The following is a 12,150-nucleotide window of genomic DNA, read 5'->3' as shown; positions in this document are numbered from 1 at the left end:
AAAGTTTAAGTGGTCTCGCTTACTGATATGAAACAATTACAATTAAACAGTAAAAAAATGTCTGTTCCTAAAACTTGTTGAGGATTTCTTTTATTTGTAGAAGTTATAAGTTAAACCATAAATATTCAAAAATCTAATCTGGGTCTTTGCAACTCATAGAGATATGGTACAACTTCATAGGGTGGAAATCTTGAAAAATGTAACATATGTCCCCTGACTGCCCTCCAAAATAATGTCTTTCACTTCAGCCAGTTTACCAGATATGAAGTTTTGGATAAAAAAGAAACGCGGGAAAGATTGAGTAACAAGGAATGTGTTATCTGTTACAGAGCTGCCATATTGGCCAATTTATCGTTAAACTCCAGAAATCTGGCGATTTTTGAAGACGTTTAGCTTCAAGTTAGTTCGATTTGGCTCTTTTTTTGGGGAATATTGAGAACCGATTTGGCTAAATTAATTGCTTTTGGCGATTAATAAATATGTTAGAACGTGCTTGAATGTCCAGGAAAATTGAAAGTAGAACTGCCTAGACTCCAGGCTAGATTAAAATTATGACGTTGACTCATCTGTTCCAGAGAGAGAGCGAGAAACAGCTTACTTTGTCTGTTGCGAAAAATAGAGAGAGAGAGAGAGAGAAACCTTTTATTTTGTCTGCTGCGAAAAATAGTATACGGTACCGTACAAATATAAACCGGTACAAATATATTTAACAACTGACAAGAGAATTAATTTCCGTAGTTTTTGTTTCGGAGTCGAAAGTTTTTTTTTCATCAGTTGAGGGACTGAGTTAAACATTCAACCAAAAGACTTGAACTCATTGTAATGTGTAATTTTGGCGATTTTTCCCTGCGTTTTGGTGATTTTGTGATAACAGTTCGGCTACAGAATTATTTTGGATCTGGCAATCCTGATTAGTTGGTTCAACTTGCTTGTACAGTATGTACAGTACTGAAGTGAAAGGGAAGAAATTAAGATTAAGAAATAAGAATGTTCTCACTAATGTTTGGTATAAATCTTGATTGAGAATTGAGATAAGGATTATCGTAAATTCAAAAGTTTTTCTGGTTCACAGCGTGGTTAGTAATGTGATTCACCTTAGTAGTATTGTAAAGCTCCATCTTAAATAAAATGTTGAATCTACATCGCTGGTGATCTGGAGATGTACGGTACCATAGATATTTCCGAGTAATAATATGTTTTGTGTAAACTAACAGTTCAACGTGGTGCTTGGCTACTGTCTGCTCGGGTTGTACCAAATGTGTAGGCAGGGCATGTCATGGTAGGGCGTAACAACGAATGGCATGGTATGCCCTGCCTGCACATTTTAGTATAATTTACTCCAGAGTGTGATGAGGCCATGCCTGCAAGAGGTCAATATCGACTAAAAGCCTATATCAGTATGTCACCAGAATAGCTAGCGTACCTTGTACTCATATATCATGTACCGTAAGGACTGTTTTAAGCCATTGCTGACAGACCAACATCTCAGTTTGGCCTTATCACATACTTGTGACACTTCCTACCCAGATTTTGCACCAAAAAGACCTCATACCATAATGTGGCTGCCAAAGAACCACACCTAAGGGACTTGCACCAAAATGTCTCAATTCTATGAGGCCAAGACGTAATTGATAGTTGAAAATTGTTGAAAAACTTTTTTTAATCTGTTTAATTTAGAAATACTTTTACTCTTGTAATGGATAATCGTAATGAAAAGTGTAGACTTTACCAAAAAAGGTGGATAGCAAACAAATGTGCATGTAAAGCCAAACGGCGTTTTGATTAACAGAAACAGCAGCACAGTGAGCACACAAATGAAATTCAAGGTATCAGTAACCAAAACCGTAATCGCTCAGTGTCAGGAAATGGCAAAATATACAGTTGTTGAATTTACAAGGGAAAATACTGTTCAAGTTGTACCAAGTTCATGGACAGTTATAGAAGAGGTGAGCACCATTATTAAGTTCATTGACGACATTGGTGAATTGTTTAAAAAATGACTTTATACAGTTTTGTGTCTTTGTTCAACTACATAGTAAAACCAATTCTACCTTTTGACAGGTGTTGATCTAATGATCTTGTGCATTTTTAAGCCAGTAGGCTACAATATACCCAATTTGCTTGGGTGCAACCTAATTTGTACCATAAACAATTCGTACCGTCAGTTCGTAGCCTACCTTGAAAAGATCAAAAAAAAAATTAAAAAAAGCCGAAGTCGCTGTTAGGAGTTTCCGCAAACAAACAAACTGAAAAGATCGAGAGAAAAAAATTGAACAAAGCCAAAGTCTCTGATTGCAGTTTCCGTTTTTCTGCAATTTCCGCTAACATTTTAAAATTTCCGGCAATGATTTTAAGAGTTTGCCGAAGTCGCTGATCGCAGTTTCCGCAAACATTTTAAAATTTCCGGTAATAATCCTAAGAGTTTGCGGAGTCGCTGATCGCAGTTTCCGCTAACATTTTAAAAGGGTTAGGGTTAATCGGAGTTTCCGCAAACATTTTAAAATTTCCGATAATGATCCTAAAAGTTTTTGTTTGTTTGCGGAAACTGCAATCAGCGACTTCGGCAAACTCTTAGGATCATTACCGGAAATTTTAAAATGTTTGCGGAAAAACGGAAACTGCGATCAGCGACTTCGGCTTAGTTCAATTTTTTTTCTCGTTCTTTTCAGTTTGTTTGCGGAAACTCCAATCAGCGACTTCGGCTTTTTTTAATTTTTTCTCTCGATCTTTTCAGTTTGTTTGTTTGCGGAAACTTCGGCTTCATGCTATTTTTATCTCGATCTTTCCAGCCGGAAAATTTTAAAATGTTTGTGGAAACTGCGATCAGCAACTTCGGCTTTTTTTAATTTTTTCTCTCGATCTTTACAAGGTACGAACTGACGGTACGAATTAGGTTGCATCCAATTTGCTTAACCCGGTTTATAAATGGCATACTGCTATTCCTATTTACTTTGCAGACTACCAACTTAGGTCAATGTTATTGGCCACCATTTGGAGCAAGCAATCATGTTAAAAAATGCTCAATTGTGGATAAGGCAAAATGTACAATTGTACATTGTATTATATATATATGCAATAAGAGTCCTTGGTTGTAATGGTAAGAAATACTTTATTTTTATATTGCTACAAATTTTATGTTTATGGCAAGAAGAGCATTTTGTAGTCAATTTCTTTATGACAAGTATTGATAACTTTTGCATGAAGTGAATTACACTGGTCTACAAAAAAAATTTTTTTTGTTCCATGAACTTTGAAAACTGATTTAGAGTAACTTTGGGGTGCTGAATCCGAATCTGACCTCAGATTTATCCTATCACCTCAGGTTTGTGAGATATGATACAACAAATTGTTACTTTTGGGTCATTCCATGCCAAATGAGCAAATTTTTTGGAAAAATTACACCACATGTCATAGATTTTATTAAAATTTGGCATACTTGTAGATGTCGAAGAAATATAAAGAATGCAAAAAAACTTTTTGAAAAATTTCAAACATCGGTGGAGTTATGGGCATTGGAAAAATCACCATTTTTGCCTGTTCCACTTCAGTGATTTTGTCCAATTTCTTGTCATATTTCTAATTTCTTATCCTACGATCATACAATATGGCTGAAAATTGCTAAACAGACATTTTAAGATCCAAGGAATCCAAAAATGTAAATTAAAAAGTTGACAGAGAACTTCTTGATATGATTATAAAGGTTTCAACTTGCTACATGCATTTTTCGGAGGCCAAACTTTGGGGGCCTATAAAAAAAATGGGTATAAAAATTAAGAACTGAAATTCACAAGTTTTATACTTATACCAATACACTTTCATGTCAAATAAAAAAATTGAATTAATTTTGATAACTACTATGATAAAAGTTAGATTTTCTGACTTGCAAATTTTGACCTTTTTTACACTCATTGTTTAAGATTTTTGTCTATGACATCACAATTTACATTATTGCTTGTTGATGACATCACAATTTACATATTGTTTGTCATGACAATTGTTATGTAGCTCATGAATGAATTGAATACTGGTAATACACTAAGGTTTAGTTCAGTAGGCCATGCACCATAGTAGTGGTAACTTGTAGAGTTATTGAGTTAATTACTCTTTTAACTGTGATTTCAATTTTAGGTTGTCCTATTAGCAATGTATATATTGATTTCCATTAAGGATATGCTAGGGGATCTCCTGACTAAGAAGCAGCGGGCCAGCGATTCTCCATCAAGTATCAATTAATCATTCTTTATTACAAAATACATGGAAAATCAGCAGAGCCCTATTGGCATATGCATTTCGCTCTAACTTTAGAGCATCTTTAGTGCCTAAAAAACAAACATAAGAAAGCAAAACCTAAAAACTGTCACTAAATAAATAAGTAAATGAATCTGCGGTAGCCTAAGATACTGACCAAGACTAACTGCCAAAACTAACTGGTAGAATACTGCGTAAATATTAACTGGCTGCGTAAAATATTTATAGGCAAATTTAAACTATATTTAAACTAAACTACACGAACCTAACTACTATGACAAAATAATGATGACAATGCACAAAAACAAACCAAGGTTGATGAGAGTCGAATGGCTAAAGCAATACGTACAAAATGAAACTGTGTGAAGATAGCATGTCAAAATAAAACTAAGTGATAGAACATAGCAAAATCAATGGGTCCATGACCTAAGTGTTAAGTGCAAATCAATAAGATAGCGCAGCGATAAATTCACAATAAAATGAAGCTGGAAAAGCAGGACCAGCGATCAAAAACCTCTACTTAACAAGAGGCAAAATCATTCTCTTAATGTTAATCGAAGATTTGATTAGTGATGCCCATTTATCTTCGCACATGTCCAAATCTGCAACGGGTGGCTTTTCAACAAATGTTACTGTGAAACAGTCTGCAATAGATGGTTTTGTGTTTATGTACAAAGAGTGGCAGGAGGCGTAATGTTTGAGTAATGCCGCCTTATCACCCCCCGGACTGGTGTCAAAAGTGTTCCATGCAGACCTATGGCCGGACCACCTGGTAGAAAAGCGATTGGAGGTTTGGCCAACATATTGTTCCGAGCAGAGTTTGCAGGAGGCAACATATATCCCGTAATCATTATTTTGTCATAGTAGTTAGGTTCGTGTAGTTTAGTTTAAATATAGTTTAAATTTGCCTATAAATATTTTACGCAGCCAGTTAATATTTACGCAGTATTCTACCAGTTAGTTTTGGCAGTTAGTCTTGGTCAGTATCTTAGGCTACCGCAGATTCATTTATTTATTTATTTAGTGACAGTTTTTAGGTTTTGCTTTCTTATGTTTGTTTTTTAGGCACTAAAGATGCTCTAAAGTTAGAGCGAAATGCATATGCCAATAGGGCTCTGCTGATTTTCCATGTATTTTGTAATAAAGAATGATATTAGCAATGTATTATTCCTGACATGCTCCACAGATCTTGCAACCAGAAAAGATACTTTTCCCACTGTTCAAGTGTTCAAAGCCCGTCTACCTGCTTGAAGCAGAGAAATGTCAAGGTTCATAATAAACATGTTCATCTGTTTCTGCAAGTCCACCAATGTCCAAAAACCCAATGCTTCTAGCAAAGTGAATTTTTATGGTACAATACCTTATTTTTTTCCAATGTCATAATGCTGTGATGAATCCATAACAATTGTGTTATTGTAAAACTAATGTAGTACTAATAATATGATAACTACTATAGTGCATGGCCTACAACGTTAAACCTTAGTGTATTACCAGTATTCAATTCATTCATGAGCTGCATTATGACAAACAATATGTACATTGTGATGTCATCCACAAGCAATAATGTAAATTGTGATGTCATAGACAAAAATCTTGAACAATGAGTGTAAAAAAGGTCAAAATTTGCAAGTCAGAAAATCTAGCTTTTATCATAGTAGTTATCAAAATTAATTCAATTTTTTTATTTGACATGAAAGAGTATTGGTATAAGTCCAATACATGTGAATTTCAGTTCTTAATTTTTATACCCATTTTTTTATAGGCCCTCAAAGTTTGGCCTCCGAAAAATGCATGTAGCAAGTTGAAACCTTTATAATCATATCAAGAAGTTCTCTGTCAACTTTTTAATTTACATTTTTGGTTTCCTTGGATCTTAAAATGTCTGTCTAGCAATTTTCAGCCATTTTGTTTGATCATAGGTTAAGAAATTAGAAATACTATAGGAAATTGGACAACATCACTGAAGCGGAACAGGCAAAAATGGTGATTTTACTAATGACCATAACTCTGCTAATATTAAAACTTTTTCAAAATTTTTTTTTGTATTCTTCATATTTCTTTGACATCTACAAGTATGCCAAATTTCAAAAAAATCTATGACATGTGGTGTAACCCATTTGCTCATTTGGCATGGAATGACCCTTTTGTCAAAAGTAGAAGATTTGGCGTTGCGTTTACCACCAACATGTGCAGTGCTATAACGAAAGGTTAGTGTTAGACGGCCAAAACAGCCTAAATAAGGTTACTGGACAAGCATTGACATAGGCCTGCTTAAATCTTTGTGGTTTCATGCAAAGCATTGACGGGGGAGGGGGTCAGTTATACTTTTAGCCTCCCTTTTAGCTTGTTATTACTGCCTTGTTAATAATGTTGCTTAGAAAACAAATTGGTATCAAAATTATAGTTGGTGGGTGTATTTCAGCTACTTATGCACCACATGGCCTGGCTTTGTGGATATAGCACAATGTGTATGTGCAATAAACGCAACGTCTAATCTTCCACTTTTGACAAAAGTAACAATTTGCTGTTACCACATCTCACAAACCTGACGTGATAGGATAAATTTGAGGTCAGATTCAGCACCCCAAAATTACTCTTAATCAGTTTTCAAAGTTCATAGAGCAAAATCGTGTAGATCATTGTTATTGATAACAAGGGCCTGCAAAAGTCAATAGTCAGAATTTTTTAAGGACCTCGTCTATCCACGAATCAAAGAATAAAGTTGTTTTAAGCACCTAGGGGACTGTTTCTAACAAGTTTATGGCTCAAAATTGACAATAAAGTCAAAGTTTGTCAAATTATGGCTTTTGACAAACTTTTTTGTGTTTCTTGAGAGTAATTTTTGTCAAAATCCTCGTAGAAGCATTGTTAATCAGGAACTGCGACACAATTAAGCCATATTAACCCATAAAAACAGGAAATATGTCACAATGCCCTCTTAGATCAACACTAACTTTTATCACAAATTTTCCATTGTTTAAGTTATTCATTATTACGTATTTAAATAGTTCTTATAAAACACGCTTTTTCGACAAACGTGGTCTTTTCGAAGATCAACAGTTTGGATTTTAGAAATAGCTTACTGACATTTTGTAATACAAAAATGCCTAAGCAAGCTAAATCGGGAAAAGTTAAACAGATTTGTTGAGATTTTCCTGGTGAATTTAATGCAACTCCCGGGGGTGATTTAAGGTGAATTTTTGCGAGTTTATAGTGAATTGAGATAAAAAGTATTTTGTTGAAAGCGACAGGAAAAGTAAACGCTATCAAGCTGGATTGGAGCGACAACTAGCATTGCAATCAAGGCAATTTTTTTGAACAAGTCCCTTTTATTGAACACGTTCGGGTCTGAAATCGACAAAATGTTATGTTTGGGTAACTGGTATCAATTCAAGGAAGAACTGTGGCCTCTACAAATTTCGTTAGGTCAAAATAAGGTCAAAATTTGATAAAAATAAAGTCAAAAAATTTTTTTTAGGTCAAAATAAAAATGGCCCTATTGATAACCTATATTATTTAGTTTAACCTAAATGTTTATATTTCAGATGACTATAAAATTGCTTTAGCTATGTCGGAGAAAGAAGAATAGGCCTACACTTTGAACTTGGAAAAAGAGGATCAGATCATCAGAAAACGTACAAAGAGAAGAGTAGAAGTCCTAAGTTCTCCTGATTGGGTAGGTTGATAATACACAATTGTTAAAGTAGTTTAGAAAAATTTATTTATGAGATTATAAATTTAATGTAGTTCTATAAATCTATATTTATGGATTAACAGTCACTAAACTAAGATATCAACATATCATATCTGTTCCCCCTGTTAGGGTTCGTCAGTAAATACCTCCCGACGAACCCTCATAGGGGGAAACAGACTGTTGCGATCTAACTTTAGTGATTGTAAATCTATAAGTATTGTTCAAACCTGTATTGTGTTATTACCCAAAAATTTTAAGCTACACAGTTCCATATATGTAGAGAGTGATCAACGTATGTAGCACAGTTGATACTGGCTGAGGGAGAGACTCTAAGAACAATTCCGTGACAGCACATGTACAGTACAATCTCACAGTACACCCATTGTTCGACCATATAGCTGTGCTTAAGCATTAATTGGTTTTGCGTCTCTCTACCAGCGAGTCTCAACTGTGCTACCTAGTACCTACGTTGATCACTTGAAATGTCATAGACTAGCACGGCTGTCTTATATATAATATTATAGAACACTGCTCTTTGCAGTCAGTGTTGGACTTATTTCTGTCCGGATTGCTTTTTTTTCGCTGAGACTTTGTTCTTTTAACCTCTAATTATTAATCATGAAACCCCGTTTAACAACTGTTTTTTTTCTCGCTGAGACATTATGGTACATAACCTCTATTATAAGCTAATTCCTTTCAATATACATATGCCCCTCTGGGATTTTAGAAATCTCCGAAGAAGGCTGTCTCCGAAATGGATTCTCCCAATAGTACCAGGCCGATTTTTTAATGCTAGATACTACACAGAAAACATGTTCGTTGTAATTGAAATTTACTGTAAACTTTACGTTTTTTGTTTAGATTTTGAAGCTATTTCTAAAATCCAAACCAAATTTCGAATCTGTAGAGTGTCAACCTTTAGCTGTTGACATCTTATTGTAAGCGCTCGTTATTTTATGTTATATTTTTTGGTTGTAATACAACTACTGCTAAATAGCTAAAGAGATGTATTGTAATACACCAAAGTATATCAAATTCATTTATTCTTTTATTTTTTCGGCACGGTACATCATAAACATACTTTGCCTAAATATCTTTGCTTAATGTTATTAATGATAAAAAGAAAGATTAATGAATACCTTTTCTTTTTCAGAATATTGGCTTACACTCAACAAAGACGGAAAACTATCCGAACTTTTTGGTGCAATCACAGATTTTTTTTTAATTCCCAAAGGGTCTACACAGGTAAGGATAACAACGTTTATCAGCGATTAAGGAGTTGTCATTTACGCCTATTTATTTATTTGATTAACGCATTGTTATCTTCCCGAGTACACTGTTTGCACTGTTCTTGTTTTTTCAGAAACACAAGAAAAATAAAAAGAAAATCATGTCGGAACAGGACCAACTCTGCGAGCCGGACGGGGGGAAGTGAGCCAACTTGCAGCAAGACCTGGTCCTGCTGACCTGACATTCCAACCTCGTGTAGGCTGGCTCGTCTCTACGCCGACGACATTACCATCACGGCCTCACTCACAAACACTAATACTTGAGTAGTTTTCGCATTATAAATAAATGTTCTTTGATATGTAGTTTTTGAAGTTGAATACGTAGATAGTTGCAGTTATTAACAAGGACGATCTATACTGCAATTGATAAAAATAATGGCACAGTGACACAATACGCATAAGTTTTATAGATAACAAATACACAGGTGTTAAATTGTTGAATTCAGATATGCGGAAATTAGGTAGAATGTGGGTGTAAAATCCACCACCAAATATACGTGTAATACACGTGAAATAGTGTCGACACATATACGTGTATTACACGTTAAAAGTAACGTATAATACACGACCAAAGGTACGTAGAATCTACGTGTATTAGTGTTGTAAGATACGCGGAAATTGAGTAGAATGCGGGTGGAATCCACCACCAAATACACGTGGAAAACACGTGTATTAGTGTAGTCAGATACGCGGAAATTGAGTAGAATGCGGGTGTAAAACACGTGAAATCCACCACCAAATATACGTGGAAAACACGTGTATTAGTGTTGTCAGGTACGCGGAAATTAGGTGGAATGCGAGTGTAAAACACGTAAAATCCACCACCAAATATACGTGTAATACACGTGAAATAGTGTCGACACATATGCGTGTATTATACGTTAAAATTAACGTATAATACACGACCCAAGGTACGTATAATCTACGTGTAATACACGTGAAATTTCTAGCTGGGGCATTGAATGTATTAATTGCGAAATCGTTTTAATTTCGTAGGCTTTCATAATTACCTTGCTTTAATTTCTTTCATTACAATTACACTACATACATTACATAAATAGCTTGTAAATGATGTGATTTTAACTATTTTTTATCTTCGCTTCGAAGTACTGCCATAATTGTTATTACAATACAATGCCTAAACACACCTATACTTGAAGATCATAAAGGTTTATTAACGTTATTTGTATAATGTTTCTTGCTCAACCAACATAAAAATATCAATCTCACAAAATAACTAATGTAGTGTTGTTGATTTAAATTGTAGATCTTTTGGTTCTAGGCATATAGAACATCACGATTTGAAATAGCAACGCAAAATATATCAAAATCATGAACACAGTTATATTGCCAACATTAACAGACGGAGCAGAAACATAGTCATTCACAAAACAACAAACAAGAAATCTGGCCGCGGCGCAAAGGAACATGGAAAGAATAATATTTAACATAAATAAAAAAGACAAGATTAGAAATGAAGTCATCAGAAACAAAACTTGTATTAAAGATGTTATAGAAACAACAACAAACCTAAAGTGGCAACCACAGAATGGACACGAAGATATACAAGAAGAACTAGAGGGAGACCAAAAAGAAGATGGCGAGATGCCATAGAAGAAAAGATTGGCATCACCTGGATGAGAACAGCAAAAGACAGAATGGTGTGGAAACATATGTGGAGGCCATCTGCCAGCAGTGGCATGACCGGTTGATGTTGATGATATATCTACGAAATTAAAACGATTTCGCAATTAATACATTCAATGCGCAGCATCATGAAACAAAAGCGATGACACAAAGGTATCCTGTAACGTTAAATAACCGCAAACATACTGTAGGTTGTTTCCCTGGTAAAGCGTACCGTAATATGGGGTAACTTTGGTCCACATCTGAATTTTTTGTTTTTTGCACAACTCCAGTTTTTCTTCCAACTTAGACAATTATAACCTTTTGTTTCTGATTATACATCATATCATAACGTATTTCTAGCTGTTAACTTTGTTTTTGCGATATCTGCTGCTGACTAATTCCATCAGAAAAAGGTTAGAAATTTGAAGCCAAATTTCTGAGCTGTCTACTTTCACTTCTGCAGTGAAACTGAGTCAGTGTGGTAAGTTATTTTTTGCATTTTTCTCATCCTAAAAGAAGTGTTATTGATAATATATAAGCAATATTATGATTGTGTTACATTAAAAAGCAATCTATGGGGTGGCCAAAGTTCCCCCACTAAATCACATCATTTTGGGGTAACTTTGGCCAGTGGTCAAATATATGTTTAATGCGGTACAAAGGATGTTTGTGTAAATTTAAAACCTTTTTAAACATATTAGTGTCAGAAGTGCTTCTCTCCCATCTTCAACAATGGCGGTGTGGAACAAGGTAGCCTATAGGAAACAGCTCCGCGAAAAAGCGTCTGTTGACTGTTGAGCCAGGGAAATGCGTTCGTGGGCCTGTTGACGAGCAGGACACAAGTGATTCTGATGCAGAGGAAGGCGGAATGGAGCCTCCAAACGCAGATGAACGGCAGGAGCTCCTGGACACAAATGGTTCTGTTGCCGAAGCTGTAGAGGTGGAGCCTCCAAATGCAGATGAACGGCAGGATTTCGTTTTAGGGCAAGCCGAGACCGACTACGATGATGAAACCATTGAGGAAGAATTATCTGATTCCGGATCTGACCCTGAGTGGGATCTCAGTAACCAACCTTCTCACTCCCGTACTAATATTTTCGAAGTGTTTGAGGATTAGAGTGTGTCATCCGGGTATGCTGGTATCTTAACCTTTTATTGTGTCTTCAAATTGTATTGTTTTTGAAAAAAAAGCATTTTACGCTTCGTTATGTCGCACCGGTGTGATTATCAGAGACCTAGCAGTCTTTAAACACTTTTTTAAAACTTGGATGGTGGCCAATGGTTACCCTA

General features: G+C 35.3%; 1 long non-coding RNA gene across 1 annotated transcript; it reads left to right on the top strand.

The window, feature by feature from the left end:
• The first annotated feature begins 1,760 nt into the window (after positions 1-1,760).
• Positions 1,761-9,520, top strand: LOC145765707 (uncharacterized). Its single transcript, XR_014288607.1, has 5 exons — positions 1,761-1,946; positions 2,958-3,097; positions 7,794-7,924; positions 9,096-9,187; positions 9,306-9,520. It is a non-coding gene; the product is annotated as an uncharacterized LOC145765707 (long non-coding RNA).
• Positions 9,521-12,150: the final 2,630 nt, after the last annotated feature.

Source organism: Aplidium turbinatum, chromosome 2, assembly GCF_918807975.1.
Source record: "Aplidium turbinatum chromosome 2, kaAplTurb1.1, whole genome shotgun sequence".
Taxonomy (NCBI): Eukaryota; Metazoa; Chordata; class Ascidiacea; order Aplousobranchia; family Polyclinidae; genus Aplidium; species Aplidium turbinatum.
This window is presented reverse-complemented; position numbering and strand designations above follow the sequence as displayed.